At 41.5% G+C, this 14,726-nt stretch overlaps 1 non-coding gene across 1 annotated transcript; it reads left to right on the top strand.

Annotated features, from left to right (window-relative positions):
• Positions 1-7,264: 7,264 nt before the first annotated feature.
• Positions 7,265-7,371, top strand: LOC144999080 (small nucleolar RNA R71). Its single transcript, XR_013660605.1, has one exon. It is a non-coding gene; the product is annotated as a small nucleolar RNA R71 (small nucleolar RNA).
• Positions 7,372-14,726: the final 7,355 nt, after the last annotated feature.

Below are 14,726 nucleotides of genomic sequence, written 5' to 3'. Positions count from 1 at the left end.
ATGCATTTGTGTCTAAAATTTTCCTAAGGACCCCCATACTTCACTCTAATTTCTTCAGCAGCAATACTCCCTATGACCCTCGACTCTCACGGACTCAATCATAAGGACAAAACTCCATAATTGCTTGAAAATCTCTCATTCCTTTCTCGACCCTCGCTAGTTAGTATGCTTCCCTATCTTCAATCCTTGAAAAAAATAAACAACTAACAGTGACAATAATAATCCACCCATCATAAAAATCCAACGTGTTTAACAATTGTCTAGAACAAAACATCATAAGCATAAAACATAAAAACAAAACAAATTCTTCAATCTTCATCATCCATTCCAGCTCCTCCTGCTCCACTTCCTCCCTCTCTGTCTCTTCTTCTCATCCTCTTATCCCAATTCATGATATAGGGATAGTCGGGTCCAGGTCTCGGGGAAATTTGCATTTGTTGAAAGAGGTATTCGAAAGATTGATTAGTGTAGTTCACCCCTTGCCCAATATCATCCAAGTAGTGTCGGTACTCTACTTGGTTCCAACCATCATTGTCCTCCACCGGAATAACCGGTGGTTCTTCCCGCACCCGTTCGCTCCTTTGTCGGACCCGCCTTCCCGGCTCCTCGGGGACCGCCGGCTCATCTTCATGTGGAATAATGAAGGAATCGCCAAACTTCTCAACTATCCGTGCCCTCCTATAAAGTGCAGTGTTGAATGGTGGAGGGTGGATAACCGTTAGTGCTTGAGCTTGTGGCAAATCCAAGATCCCAAATGACTTGGCCAGTCGGGTAATAAACATGCCTCCATTTATCTTTGAATTGATCTTCTCTTTGACCGCCCCCTCAGCAAGGAACTTGGCAATGCAGTAAGGAAGGTTGCAAAAAACGTCTGGAGTGATGATGCTCCACAAGTAGAAGATGTCAAGGGTGGGGACTTTGTCCCCATCCTTCCGCATGTTTATTGTACTAGCCACAAACCGGTGAATGAGTCGATGGATTGGAGAACGAATGTGACCTTCTTGCGCGGTGGAAGGGATGTAGACTCGGTTGGCAATTGTGTTCCACCATGTAGAAGCCACCACCTCCTCGGGAAGTTCTTTGTGACAATTCTCCAAGAAAGCTTCAAAATAGTCTGTCATTACCATGTCTTGATCATAAACACCCAACCTCCATGAGAACTCCACCATGCTGCATTGTCGCAGCTCCCCGCCCAAAGAGAAAGAGATTGTGTTAGGATTATAGAACTCACTACCACCTCGAAATGAGATGGTAGCAAAAAATTCCCAGCACAACTCAGCATAAACCGACTCTTGGATCTTAAATAACTGCAACAACCCATCACAAGTTATGTTGGCATATCCCAAATTGCAATCCTTTACCAAGTACGTGGTGAGTTCTTCTTCCAACCCAACATTTCCCATCCACTGCATTTGGAAGGTGAAATCCCTTCTGCCTGAGTGCCTCCAGTCTGTTTAGGGCTCTTGTTTTTGACCATTTGGAAGTAATTTGTTGAAAAGATAGCCATGGCATAGCACCATGGCTTCCCCCTCGCGAAGATTGACCCCTTCTTGCCATGATACATGCATACAAACATCAAGAACACACAAACAAACAACACCCAGTAATTAAAAACAAAAAAAATTGGGTCTGACTGTTACCTACTCGCCGAGTACACGACTCTACTCGGCAAATAGTATGAACACCATGACAGATCGAGTGTCGGATCTGTGTAGACTGACCAAAAGTCCAGTTTTTTCATAGGGTTTTGTTGTAATTACTTATCTAACCATAGATATTGAAGAAAATACTCCTAACATTATCTAATTTGTGACTAAATCAAAACCCTAGAGTTTGAGGAAGACCCCCCAAATCCGAAATCACTTAAAATCTGGACAAATCTATGATAAAAATCAAACCTTTCATGAATTTAAAGGGTAAAGATGTTACCTTTTTGCTTGAATAGGGAGAACTGAGTAGAAAATTGAAGAAATCTTGAAAGCAACTTGAAAATGGTTGAAAGGCTGCTGCACGACGAGTAATGGGATGGAATGTTGAAAACCCTTTTTTTTTTTTTTTTTTTTACAGATTTACGTTTCACTCTTTTTAAACTGGCTACTCGCCGAGTAGAATGGGTCTACTCGCCGAGTAGAAGTGCTTTTAAACATCATTTTAACTGAACCGGGCATCTACTCGCCGAACACACGACTCTACTCTGCGAGTAAATGTCACAGATTGAAAAAAAATTATATTTAGAAAAAGTAATGTATTAATTCATGTTTTTAAACCATCCACCCCACACTCTAAGCATGGCTTGTCCTCAAACAGTTATGGGCATAAAAGTAGATGAAGAAAAATGAAAAAAAATATATGAAAATAAAGAAAATGAAAGAAAATGCAAACTTGAGACTCGGGTTGCCTCCCGAGAAGCGCTTCTTTTTATGGAGTCATTAGCTGGACTCCTCCCCTTCTACGTAGTTGCAATCCCTTCCAGCAGCAACTCTTCCAATCCTTCATTCCGGGGGACTCCTTCTTCATACTTTTTTACTCTATGACCATTAACTTTGAAGGGCGTGCCATCTCTTGTTAACAACTCTATAGCACCGTGTGGAAACACCGTCTTCACCAGAAAAGGACCATCCCACCTTGATTTGAGTTTGCCCGAGAAAAGCTTTAATCGCGAGTTGAAAAGCAACACCTTTTGGCCTTCATGGATTTCTTTATCTTTAATCCTTTTATCATGCCATTTCTTGGTCTTCTCTTTATAAAGCCATGAACTAGAGTATGCATCATTCCTTAGCTCTTCAAGGGCATTCATTTGCATCAACCGGTTGCTCTTTAGTTCTTCCATGTCGAAGTTACACCTCTTTATAGCCCAATACGCCTTATGCTCTAGCTCGACCGGTAAATGGCATTGCTTTCCATAAACTAACCTATATGGTGTAGTACCAATAGGTGTTTTGAAAGCTGTACGAAAAGCCCATAATGCATCATCTAGCTTATCCGACCATTCCTTGCTATTTCTTCCCACCGATTTCTCTAGAATTCGCTTCAAGGCTCGATTTGTCACTTCGGTTTGTCCACTAGTTTGTGGATGGTATGATGTGGAGAACTTATGGGTAACCCCATATTTCTTTAGCACCTTTTCCAATTGATCATTGGCAAAATGTGTGCCTCGGTCACTGATTAGGGCCTTCGGAACGCCAAAGCGTGAAAATAGCTTCTTCAAGAATCGCACCACTACCCGTCCGTCATTGTCATTTGTTGGTAACGCTTGTGCCTCTGCCCATTTTGATACATAATCGACCGCTACTAGTATGTACTTGTTTCCTTTGGACATGGGAAATGGTCCCATGAAGTCAATTCCCCACACATCAAACACGTCGCACACTTGGATACTATGTTGTGGCATTTCATTTCGAGATGAAATGTTTCCCACTCTTTGACAAGCATCACATTCTTTGACAAATTGGGCTGCATCTTTAAAGATTGTAGGCCAATAAAACCCAATGTCAAAGATCTTCTTTGCAGTGTAGTGTGCTCCATGATGTCCTCCCATGCGCCCGCTATGGCAATGCTCTAGTATTCTCCGGCTTTCCTTCCCGAACACACATCTTCGTATGATACCATCCGCACAGCTTCGGAAGAGGTACGAGTTGTCCCAAAAGTAATATTTTATTTCAGCAAAGAATTTCTTCTTTTGTTGACTGCTATAGTCCTTCAGGATGTATTTTGTAGCTAAATAATTAGCTATGTCTGCGAACCATGGCTCTTCTCCCACTGACACCATAATGTATTCGTCCGGAAAGTCGTCTCCATCTTTGTCTTCTTGAAATTGCGGGTTCTCTATCCTTGACAAGTGATCAGTTGCTACGTTCTCCATTCCATTCTTGTCTCGTATCTCTATGTCGAATTCTTGAAGAAGTAGCACCCATCGTATCAGTCTTGGCTTAGCATCCTGTTTGGAAAACAAATACTTGATAGCCGAGTGGTCAATAAAAATAGTAGTTTTAGATAAAACCAAGTAAGGGCGAAATTTGTCAAAAGCATATACCACAGCTAACAACTCTTTTTTAGTGGTGGTGTAGTTTTCTTGGGCTGGGTTTAAAGTCTTGCTAGCATTATATATGGGTTGAAAGTGCTTATCAACCCTTTGACCAAGGACAACTCCTAATGCATAGTCACTAGCATCACACATAATCGCAAAGGGTAAGTTCCAATTTGGTGCAATAATGATCGGGGCATTAGTTAATTTTTCCTTTAAAAATTCAAATGCCTCTAAACACTCTTTAGTAAAATTAAATGGTGCATCTTTTAGTAATAATTGTGTTAGAGGCCTAGTTATTTTGGAAAAATCTTTTATGAAACGCCGGTAAAAACCTGCGTGTCCTAGAAAACTCCTAATGCCCTTCACATTAGTTGGTGGGGGTAATTTGGCAATGGTGTCAATCTTTACCCGATCCACTTCAATTCCCTTTTTGGAAACTTTGTGGCCCAAAACTATACCCTCCTTTACCATGAAGTGACATTTTTCCCAATTGAGGACCAAGTCAGTTTTCTCACACCTAGTAAGCATTGAGTCAAGATTTGTGAGACAGTCATGGAAAGAAGATCCGAAAACGGAAAAGTCATCCATAAAACTTCCATGAATTTTTCCACCATATCGTGGAATATAGCTGTCATACACCTTTGAAAAGTCGCAGGTGCATTGCATAGCCCAAAAGGCATGCGTTTATAGGCAAAAGTCCCACTTGGGCAAGTGAATGTGGTATTTTCTTGGTCCATTGGGTCTATGTGTATTTGAAAATAACCCGAAAATCTATCTAGAAAGCAATAATAGCTATGGCCCGATAGTCTTTCTAACATTTGATCAATAAAAGGTAAAGGAAAATGGTCTTTATGAGTGGCATCGTTTAGCTTTCGATAATCGATGCACACTCTCTAACCGGTTACCGTTCGTGTCGGGATTAGCTCGTTCTTTTCGTTGGTTATGACCGTCATCCCTCCTTTCTTGGGCACCACTTGGACCGGACTCACCCATGGGCTATCAGAAATGGAGTAAATGATTCCTGCATCTAAGAGTTTGACCACTTCCTTCTTGACTACTTCTTGCATGTTCGGGTTCAACCTTCTTTGGTGTTGTACCACCGACTTTGCTCCTTCTTCTAGATTGATCTTGTGATAGCAATATGATGGGCTTATTCCCTTGATGTCGGTGATGCTCCATGCTATGGCCCGTTTCCACTTCTTCAACACTTGCACGAGCTCCTCCTTTTCAGACTTGGACAGATCAGAGGCTATGATTACTGGCTTTTGATTGCCTTCTTCCAGAAAAGCATACTCCAAATGGTCTAGTAACGTTTTGAGCTCTGTTCGTTGGTTCTGAGTGACGGACTCGCCGAGTGCAGGTAAGGTACTCGACGAGTTGGTGGCTGCATTCACGAATTCTGACTTTTCTTCAGAGGTACTCGGCGAGTAGATTGGTCCTACTCGGTGAGTAGGACTGTCAGATTGCTTCATTAGCTCTTCATACTCTACTTCTTCCAACAACCTTTCAATTTCCATTAAATCTTTTTCTGGATCAAATGCTTCATCTAAAGCTGTAAACTTGCTGGAATCTTCAGGTATGTCTTCCTCCAATAGTTTGTCAAGCATATCTATTGAGAATGCTGTGTCGTCACTACTCCTAGAATACTTCATAGCTTGGTCCACCCCGAATGTCACTGAATCGTCTCCGACCCGCAAGGTGAGCTTTGAGTCTCTCATGTCTACTATAGCGCTGGCCGTGTTGAGGAAAGGCCTTCCAAGGATGATTGGAACTTGTGGATCCGCCTCCATGTCTAGAATGATGAAATCAGCAGGAAAGACAAATTTATCCACTTTCACTAGTAAGTCTTCGCATATGCCTCTTGGGAAGGTGATTGTCTTGTTTGCCAAATGTATTGCCATGTGAATTGGCCTTGGTTCCGGGAGGTCCAGCTTCTTAAAGAATGAGTGTGGAATTAGGTTCACACTTGCTCCAGAATCAGCTAAGGCATGAATAGCAGCCAAGTTGCCAAATTGGCAAGGTAAAGTCAAGCTCCCCGGATCACCCTTCTTCTTTGGTAACTTACTTAGCATCGCAGCAGAGCAGTTTTCATTGAGCACTACCTTCTTCACTTCTTCCATCTTTCTTCTATTGGTGAGAAGTTCCTTAAGGAACTTTGCATACTTGGGCATTTGCATGACGGCTTCAATGAAAGGTATGTTGATTTGAAGAGTCTTGATGTGGTCTAGAAACTTCTGATACTCCTCTTCCTGCTTCTCTTTCGTAGCTCGGGCTGGGTATGGCATTGGAGGCTGGTAAGGCTTTTTAGGAACCTGCTCACCGGTTTTTGATGGTGTACTCGTCGAGTCCATCGGCCCTACTCGGCGAGTAGGACTGTCAGATTGTAAATTTTGGTTTTCTGCTTGCTTTTCTGCCTCATCCTTCTGTGAATCCTTGGGTGCTTCAGTCCGAATAGGTGCCAGGGGAGTGATTATCTTCCCATTTCTTGTTGTGACAATGTTTATGTGCGCGCCTCGTGGGTTATTTTCGGTTTTGCTAGGAAGTTCGCCCGGTGACCTTTGGTTAAGTTGTTGAGCAAGTTGCCCAAGCTGTGTTTCTATATTGTGGATAGATGCTTGCTAGTTCCTGAGCATGGTTCTTGTTTCTTGAATTGCAGCATCATGATCACTATGCCTTTTTTCTGACGCAGCTACAAATTTAGTGAGCATATCTTCCAAACTCGGCTTCCTTTCTTGCACCGGCTCCTCCTTTTGGTAGAACCCTCTCCCTTTTTGTCTATACTTCTCCTCCTTGGCTTTCTTGTACTCATCATAAGGGAGCCACCCTTTCTTTTGTTTACGCCAATCTTCATCATATCGGTCTCCACTCGAGTAACACGCTTGCGCCTTCTTGTTGCCATTCTCATCTAAATCGCAGTCTCTAGTGAGGTGAGGCCCATTGCAGTTTTCACAACCCACCCGAATAGCATGGATCGTTTGATCCATTTTATCCATTCTCCTATCCATGGTTTTTAGCATAGCCATGACCGCGGATAAGTCTTCAGTAGCAGCATAAGCGGCTCCCCTAGTGACATCATGTCTAGGGTTATGGTATTCTCTAAAGTGTTTAGAGAATTCTTCAATCAGTTCTTTAATCACCGGGGGCGGCTTCTTTGTAAGTTGGCCTTGCGAGTCTAGTAGTTGCCTAGTTGTGACATTGACTCCATCATAGAAGATGGAGACTTCTTGCTGGCTGTTTAGATCATGGTGGGGGCAATTTCTTAGCAAACTCTTGTACCTCTCCCATGCTTCATATAACGACTCTCCAGCTTGTTGTTCAAAGTTTGCAATGGCCTTCTTCAGCTTGGCTATCTTAGAAGGTGGGAAAAAGTGATCAATAAATTCTTCCTTCATCTTGGCCCAAGTAGTGACTGATTCGGGGGGAAGTGACTTGAGCCAGTCTTTGGCAGCACCCTTGAATATTACCGGAAGCATACAAAGTAGTTGAGTCTCGCGGGTTACATTTGGAATATTGAAGTAATCAGCTACATCATTGACTTCATCCAAATGCTTGTAGGCATCTTCATGATCTTTCCCATAAAAGGTATTTCTTTGAGTGAAGCTAGGATATGACCCTTTAGCTCGAAGGTAGCAGTCGCGGGAATTGCGGGTTGCACAAGTCCCGAGCCATTATCGTCGCGCATCCTCTTCTTCCATTCTCCCATGGGGATTCAATCAATGTTAGCCATTGTGAAAGCTAACTCTTCCTCGGACTCGGTTTCGTGCTCGTATGTAGGCTCCTCTTCTTCCTCGGTCTCGTACCCGATATCTTCTTGAATTGGATCTTCAATTATCAAAGAAGCACTGGATGCTCCTGATTTACAACTCTTCTTTTTCCCAAAAACGGTCTTCAAGTTGGACAAAGGCAACTTCCTTGGTGTACTTGAACTCTCCACGTCCTTTCCTTTGTTCCTTTTCAATGCAGATTCGGGATCTTCAAACGGGGGTACCAGTGGTATGTTTGATCCTCTGGTCATGAAAGTCCTGAAATAAATAGAATAAAAGCGTAAAAAGAACAAAAAAAATGTACTAAAAAAAATAAAAATTAACTGCTAAATAAACTGGTACTCGCCGAGTAGGTGCAACTGCACTCGACGAGTATCAGTGAAATTTTGAAAAATTCTAAACGTAATATTAAAACTAAAACAGATGCTAAAACCTAATTACTAATTACTAAATTGCAATAAATGAACTCTATGCAAGTAAACTCACACAAAGGATCGAAAAAATTAGGAATTAGATTAGTTATTTAGAACCGTTCCCCGGCAACGGCGCCAAAAACTTGATGTGTGTAAAATGCACTTGTTTTATCCCTACTTTTTATAAATTTAGCACACAAAGGCAATGAACCTGTCTTTTAGTGGTATAGATTAGTAAGTAAGGTATAGAACTCAGGGAACGGAAAATTAAACTAATAACTAATTTTAACTAAAACAATTAATAAAAGTAAAGGGGTTTCTTCTAGTTTTGCAAGACTAGAAACTTAAGCACACTAAATTAACTAAATAACTAAAGCAAACAACTAATTCACCAAATTTGATAAAGATGTTTCTATTTAGGTTCAACCAATTCACTCCTATGGTTATTTGTATTTATGATAGATTAATTGTTATTGATTACCAATTATAATGGTTAGGTTCATGTTCATTACTCCTAACCCTTAGACAATTAACTAATTTAAGCGGTGATCAAGTGTTTAAACTAATTAATTCCCTAGATTTATGATTTGGATTAAATAAGATTTGTAGTGGTCAATTAAGTTACTAATTCAATTAACCTCTTGTTTGATGGTTTCTCAAACAAGTTCACACATTAATCTTCCTATTGTCTTATTAATCTTAGTTTCATAATCATTACTTCTAAGCATATGGTTTAGTGTTCACATAGACATATGAGGTTAACAACTAAGAGATGTTCATGCAGCCTAATTGTCTTCCAATTAACAGAAAATAGTAGTGATTAATGCATAAGGTTCTTTAACAAACTTAATTTAATAGATCACCAATAAACAATCAAACAAAAACTAATAATTAAACCATAGGAATTCCTTGGTATTCCCCAAACATAAACAAAAAAGAATTTAGTTCATAGTTGCAGTAGAAGCAAACACAAAAACAAGTTTTACTAGATCAAACATATTCAATTCCTAAATCTAAGTGGTAGGATTAACCTAGTTGCTTGAATTCTTCAAAAGATTGAAGGTTAGGGTTCCTCAGCGTCTTCTAGGGCTCTTAGTCGCAGCTTAACCTTGAAAAATCGCCAGGAATGTTGCCCCATTGGATAAAGATTCGATTTTTATAGATATCTCAAAACAGGGTGTACTCGGCGAGTAGCAAGACCAACTCGCCGAGTAGGTGCATAATTATCCGTCTTGAATCAGGAATCGTAGCTATCTTCTGGAACATCCGCGTGTACTCGCCGAGTAGGGTTGTCTACTCGCCGATTAGGTGGTCTTTTGTCTCTTATTTTCATTCGTTGGTCTTCAATTGCTTTCCCTTGCTCCCTTTTACTTCCAAGCATGTCTTCTGGACTGAAAACAAAATTCAAACCATTTTAAGTACTTTTTGTCCACATTGTTCACATAATTAATCAAAAATGATTAAGAATATGTGCTAAATAATTAACTAATTATGCACATATCATTAGTCGGTACAGTGCCTTGGATATCGGAGCGACACCTGGCACTAAGTATATGCGAAACTCCACTTGCCTCTCTGGAGGCACTCCAGGTAACTCCTCAGGAAAGACGTCCTAAAACTCTTGTACAACAGGTACACTGCCCAAATCCATCGGGGTCTCAACCATTGTATCCAATATATATTCCAAAAATCCCGAACAACCCTGCTGAAGAAGTCTCCTAGCCTTTGCAGCTGAACAGAGGGTTGACCCCCTGCGAGGCTCTCTCTCCATGAATAACCAGTTCTACCCCATTTGGGGTTCAAACACTCACCAACCGACGCTCGCAATCTATCATGGCCCCATTGACCCCCAACCATTCCATCCCGACGATCACCTTCAGCCCTCACAACGATATCAGGACTAGATCAACACGAAACCTCTCCCCAATCACATTCAGGACACAGTCCCGGTACACCCTTACAACACTCAGGGTGGTGTCATCCACAATCTCAACCTCAAGCGGGGAATCCAAATTCCCTGGCTCATCCCGAAACATCTTGCTAAGCACATGAGATACAAACGATCGGGTAACACCCGAGTCGAATAGAACGTGAGCCGAAATAACATTGACCAAAAGGGTCCCTATACATGAGCACAAATGTATACACATAAGCAATGCAAATCAATATATAGTGGAAGATAAATACATACCAACCACAACGTTTGGCGCTACCCGAGCCTCCTCTGTAGACAACTGAAATGTGTGGCTCTTCACCGCTGGAGCAGTTAGCAGGACAGCCATCCGTGATCCTCATCATGGCAGGCGCAGGCGCCACCACCGCTCCTCCTCCTCCCTGAAACATCTAACAATCGGCCCGTTTGTGGCTGGTTTGGTTGCAGTGGAAACAAATCAAGCCCTTCTTGGGGCAATGCATGATCACGTGGCTCGATTAGCCACATGCGTAGTATCGCGATCCTGCCGCTCGATAAGCCGCACTATGCAGTTTACCGCACTTGGCACACCGGCTATGACCCTGCTGGCCCCTACTGGAAGAATCCGATGTCTTAGGATTTTTAGCCTAACATACTATTGTCGATGCTTGCTCAGGCTTCCGCTTAGTGCGAAAGTCCAACTCCATCTCCCGCTCATGGGCGTTCTCTATCATCTCATTTAGGGTTTTGCACCCTGTAAAGCTCACAAACTCTCGGATATCATCCCTCAATATGGAATCATACCTCTCCTTCTCATATCCTCGTTGGTAGCATGTTGTGGGATCAATAGTGCTTGTTCCCGAAACTTGGCGGTGATCTCCGTCATAGTCTCAGTGGTCTATTGGAGCTCATGAAACTCCCTCACTAGCTGTTGCACCTCGATGGGTGGTGCAAACTCCAAATCGAAACTCCTAAAGAACTTTGCCCATGTCATCTCAGCCACACCGGCTACTCCCACTTGGCTAGTCACCTCTCCCCACCAATCCCAGGCTCGATCCATCAACATACATGAAGCAAAACCCACATTTGTCGCATCAGGGCAAGAACTCGTGCGTTGGGTGTTCTCTATGTCCACCACCCAGCGTCAGCTAATTATGGGGTCCCTATCCCCAAAGAACTTTGGCGCCCGCACGCCTTGAACTCCTGGAATGAGGGAGTACGAGCCCCGACTGGCCCACAACAATCTCGGATCTGAATGCCCCGAGCCTCTCCTCCATAATCTCCATCATCCCTTCCTTGATTGTCCCAAAAATCATTGGGGTAGTGTCAAGGGTGCCCCTCGTAACCTCGAATGTAATAAGCTCGCACAATCTCTCATCAATGGGCTCGGTAGTGTCACCCGACCCATACCCGAATCTTGATCTTGATCCTGATCCCCCTGCTCCAAAATGTGTCACCACTATAGTGCACTATTGTTGGATTAGGTGTCTAAGCCCATAACTATTTTTGGTATGTACTTGATTTAATTATGAGCATGGTCCTTTTGGGTTGCATTCACCATAGCAACTGATAGGATGAATCATGGAGAAAGAGGATTAATTATGATTTATTAATATATTAAAATAATAATATATTAATTGAGAAATCTTATTATTTAATTAGTATTGATCAAAAATTAATTTGGTGATCAAAAGAGACTGATTAAATTAATGGGGACTGATTATGTAAATCGGTAATATTTATAGTTTGGGCTTATGGACCTTATTGGTATAAGGTGGACAAAATCTTTATAAGAGTCCATAAAGATTTCGTCCAAGGCTTGTTCAATGGGAGTCCATATGTTTCTTAGGGCCTAAGCAAAGGGAATTAGGGTTTCATGTTCAATACCTTAGAAGCCTCAACTATAAAAGGACTCCATTAGCTCCCAAAAACGTGTCCAAGAGTTCTAAGAGAACCCTAGACGTTTTTGAAGCCTCCTCCTCCTCCTTCTCTCTCTCTATCTCTCTCTCTCTCTCTTGTTCTTCCTTGTTGCTAGTGGTGTTTGTGACTCCATTAGAGGTGCAACACTTGGGGCAGTAAGCTTTCAAAGGTCAAGGAATTCTTGTTATTACAATATAACAAGTGAGGTAAAGTTTCTAATGCTAATCATATGTGATTTTCGATATATGTATGCTAGTTATATGGTTATTGCTTTGGTATTCATAGTTGTATGTTCAAGTTAGAAAAACCTAGATCCAAAGCAATTAGGGTTGCATGTACACCATATGAATGATGTTATGATCAAAACCTAACAACTGAAATACCATAAAACATACTGATCATGATGCCAAAAGAGGGGATCCTCCCACACCAGTTCTCCTTAGAGCTTCCATATCTAACATTGGTTCAGGTACATGTCCTGTGCTTTCAGTAGTACAAGCCCAATACTACCTTCCACACCTACCTGTACCTTCCCCAAGGATCTACCTGATAAGTCTAATTCGTCCCAAAACAAATCATATCTCACAGGCTACCGCATAGCTCAAATCCTAGGTTATCCTAAGATTTACTCCATCCATATCAAACCAGAAGTCAATCATAACAGGTTGCCTTATACATACAAATTATTCACAGAATAGGATCAAATAGAATTTTGAAACACCAACTCTACCCTAAGACCATAACCAGACAAGGAACAGAAAATAAGGCCAAATCAATCATTTTGAGGCTATAAGACCCCAACCGTATACATTTTCGAAAGAAGACACATAGCACGATTCATACGATTATCATAACTCAAATATCAGTATACCATGGCTAACATATTGGGGAACTGATTACTTGGCTCGACCGATCACGCGCATTGCACTCTCCTCTTTTCTATTTTAAGAAGTTTTTAACTTTTATTTCTGAAAACAATTTTACCATTTCCTTAGTTTGAGTCATGACACACTCGAGAGTGTGTCCGAATCCCTCAAACCAAGGCTCTGATACCAACTTGCAACAACCCAAATTTTCAAATAAATTTTCATTTTTAATTAACTAAAACATTCCCGTAAAATATGAAGTAACAATGACAATTATTTTCAAAATCCATAACATCGACATTTTATTGCAAACATCACAGTGTCCCATCAAATCAAATGCTGAAGAGCGTATGTCGTGCTATCAAGCCTTGCGCTTTCCCTTAGGCTCAAATGTACCTAAAACAAAACAACAAAATGTAAGCTAATGCTTAGTGAGTTCCCCAGAGCATACCCTACACAGTCCACATAATCACATAGATCATATTAGCTATAAAAGCTACATAAACAATATAAGCCATGCATAAAACATATAGGGATGACGTAGGCTCCCCCCAGGGTCTTACTCCAAGATGCCATGGGCTCCCCACATGGTCTTACATCCAAGTGCCATGGGCTCCCCATAGTCTGTAATAGGAAAGCGATGGGCTCTCCATATCATCTTACATCTAAGTGCCATGGGGTCCCCCATGGTCTTTCATACAAGTGTACCACATATACAACTAGCATACCTACTAGCATATAATCAACAATGATGCCACATAACACTACATCAACTGGTGTACCACATATCATAAAATGGGCCAGCCTTGGTGCCTTCGACCTATTGGTATGGTGAGGAGACTCACATTCTCAAGAATGCTGAACTGATAAGATAAGATTGGACAAGTCCCAACGCGCAGCTCCAACTCAACTGCCTACAATCATCATTTGACTATTTTTGTCAAAATTTTGAAATACCAAAAATACCCTTAAGGTCAAACTTGGTCAAAGTCCAAGTCAACAGTCCATGTTGACCCCAACTCATCGAGAGCATCTAGCAACTCGTCGAGCTCCTTTAGAGTCCAGAAAACCGGGACAAACCCTAGCCAACTTGCCGATTTGCTTCATCAACTTGTTGAGTGCACTCAATATCTAGTAGACTGGGAAACCCGATCCAACTCATGGAGTTGCCAGAGCAACTTGTCGATTTTTACCCCCTGTTTGCTCATTCAGAGGATACGTTGATTGCAAGGACTATATGGCTTAGATATGAAATCTAAATGTGTCGAGAAGGATAATGTTTCCAACTTTATCCTCTAGAACCACTCCGAATGCTCGAAAGCTCGAAAGCTTAGCCATATGGTTCAAGACTCTAGAGATCTGGAATCCCTCCTTTCCAGAATAGGTTCTAATCCTCAAAACGTTCCAAAGATGGAGACTTTATGGACATACATGTCTAATGCATGTCTTGAAGTCAAAATGGCCAAAGAGGGAAAATATACCCTAAAATCTAGATCTATCCCACCATGTACATGCTTGACCAAAAGCTAGATCTAGCCCACTATGGGACCATTTTTGCCCTGTAGATTCATAAAGTTGAAAACTTTATGAAACCCATGCATGTAATTGACAAGAATGATAGGAAATGAAGAGTAAACTCAAGATCTAGCCATACTCTAAGATAAAAATCAAATTTTGAGTGCTTACAATAGTCCACAAGATGGTCAAGCTCAAGAGTGAGGACTTTGTTTGTTGGTCTTTTCCGTTTTCTTACTATCTTCTTCTTCTTAAGCTCCAAAAGTCACTCTAGCTCACAATATGAAAGACAATAGAGATTAGGATTTT

This window comes from Lactuca saligna, chromosome 5 (assembly GCF_052625555.1).
Source record: "Lactuca saligna cultivar CGN05327 chromosome 5, ASM5262555v1, whole genome shotgun sequence".
NCBI lineage: Eukaryota > Viridiplantae > Streptophyta > Magnoliopsida > Asterales > Asteraceae > Lactuca > Lactuca saligna.
This window is presented reverse-complemented; position numbering and strand designations above follow the sequence as displayed.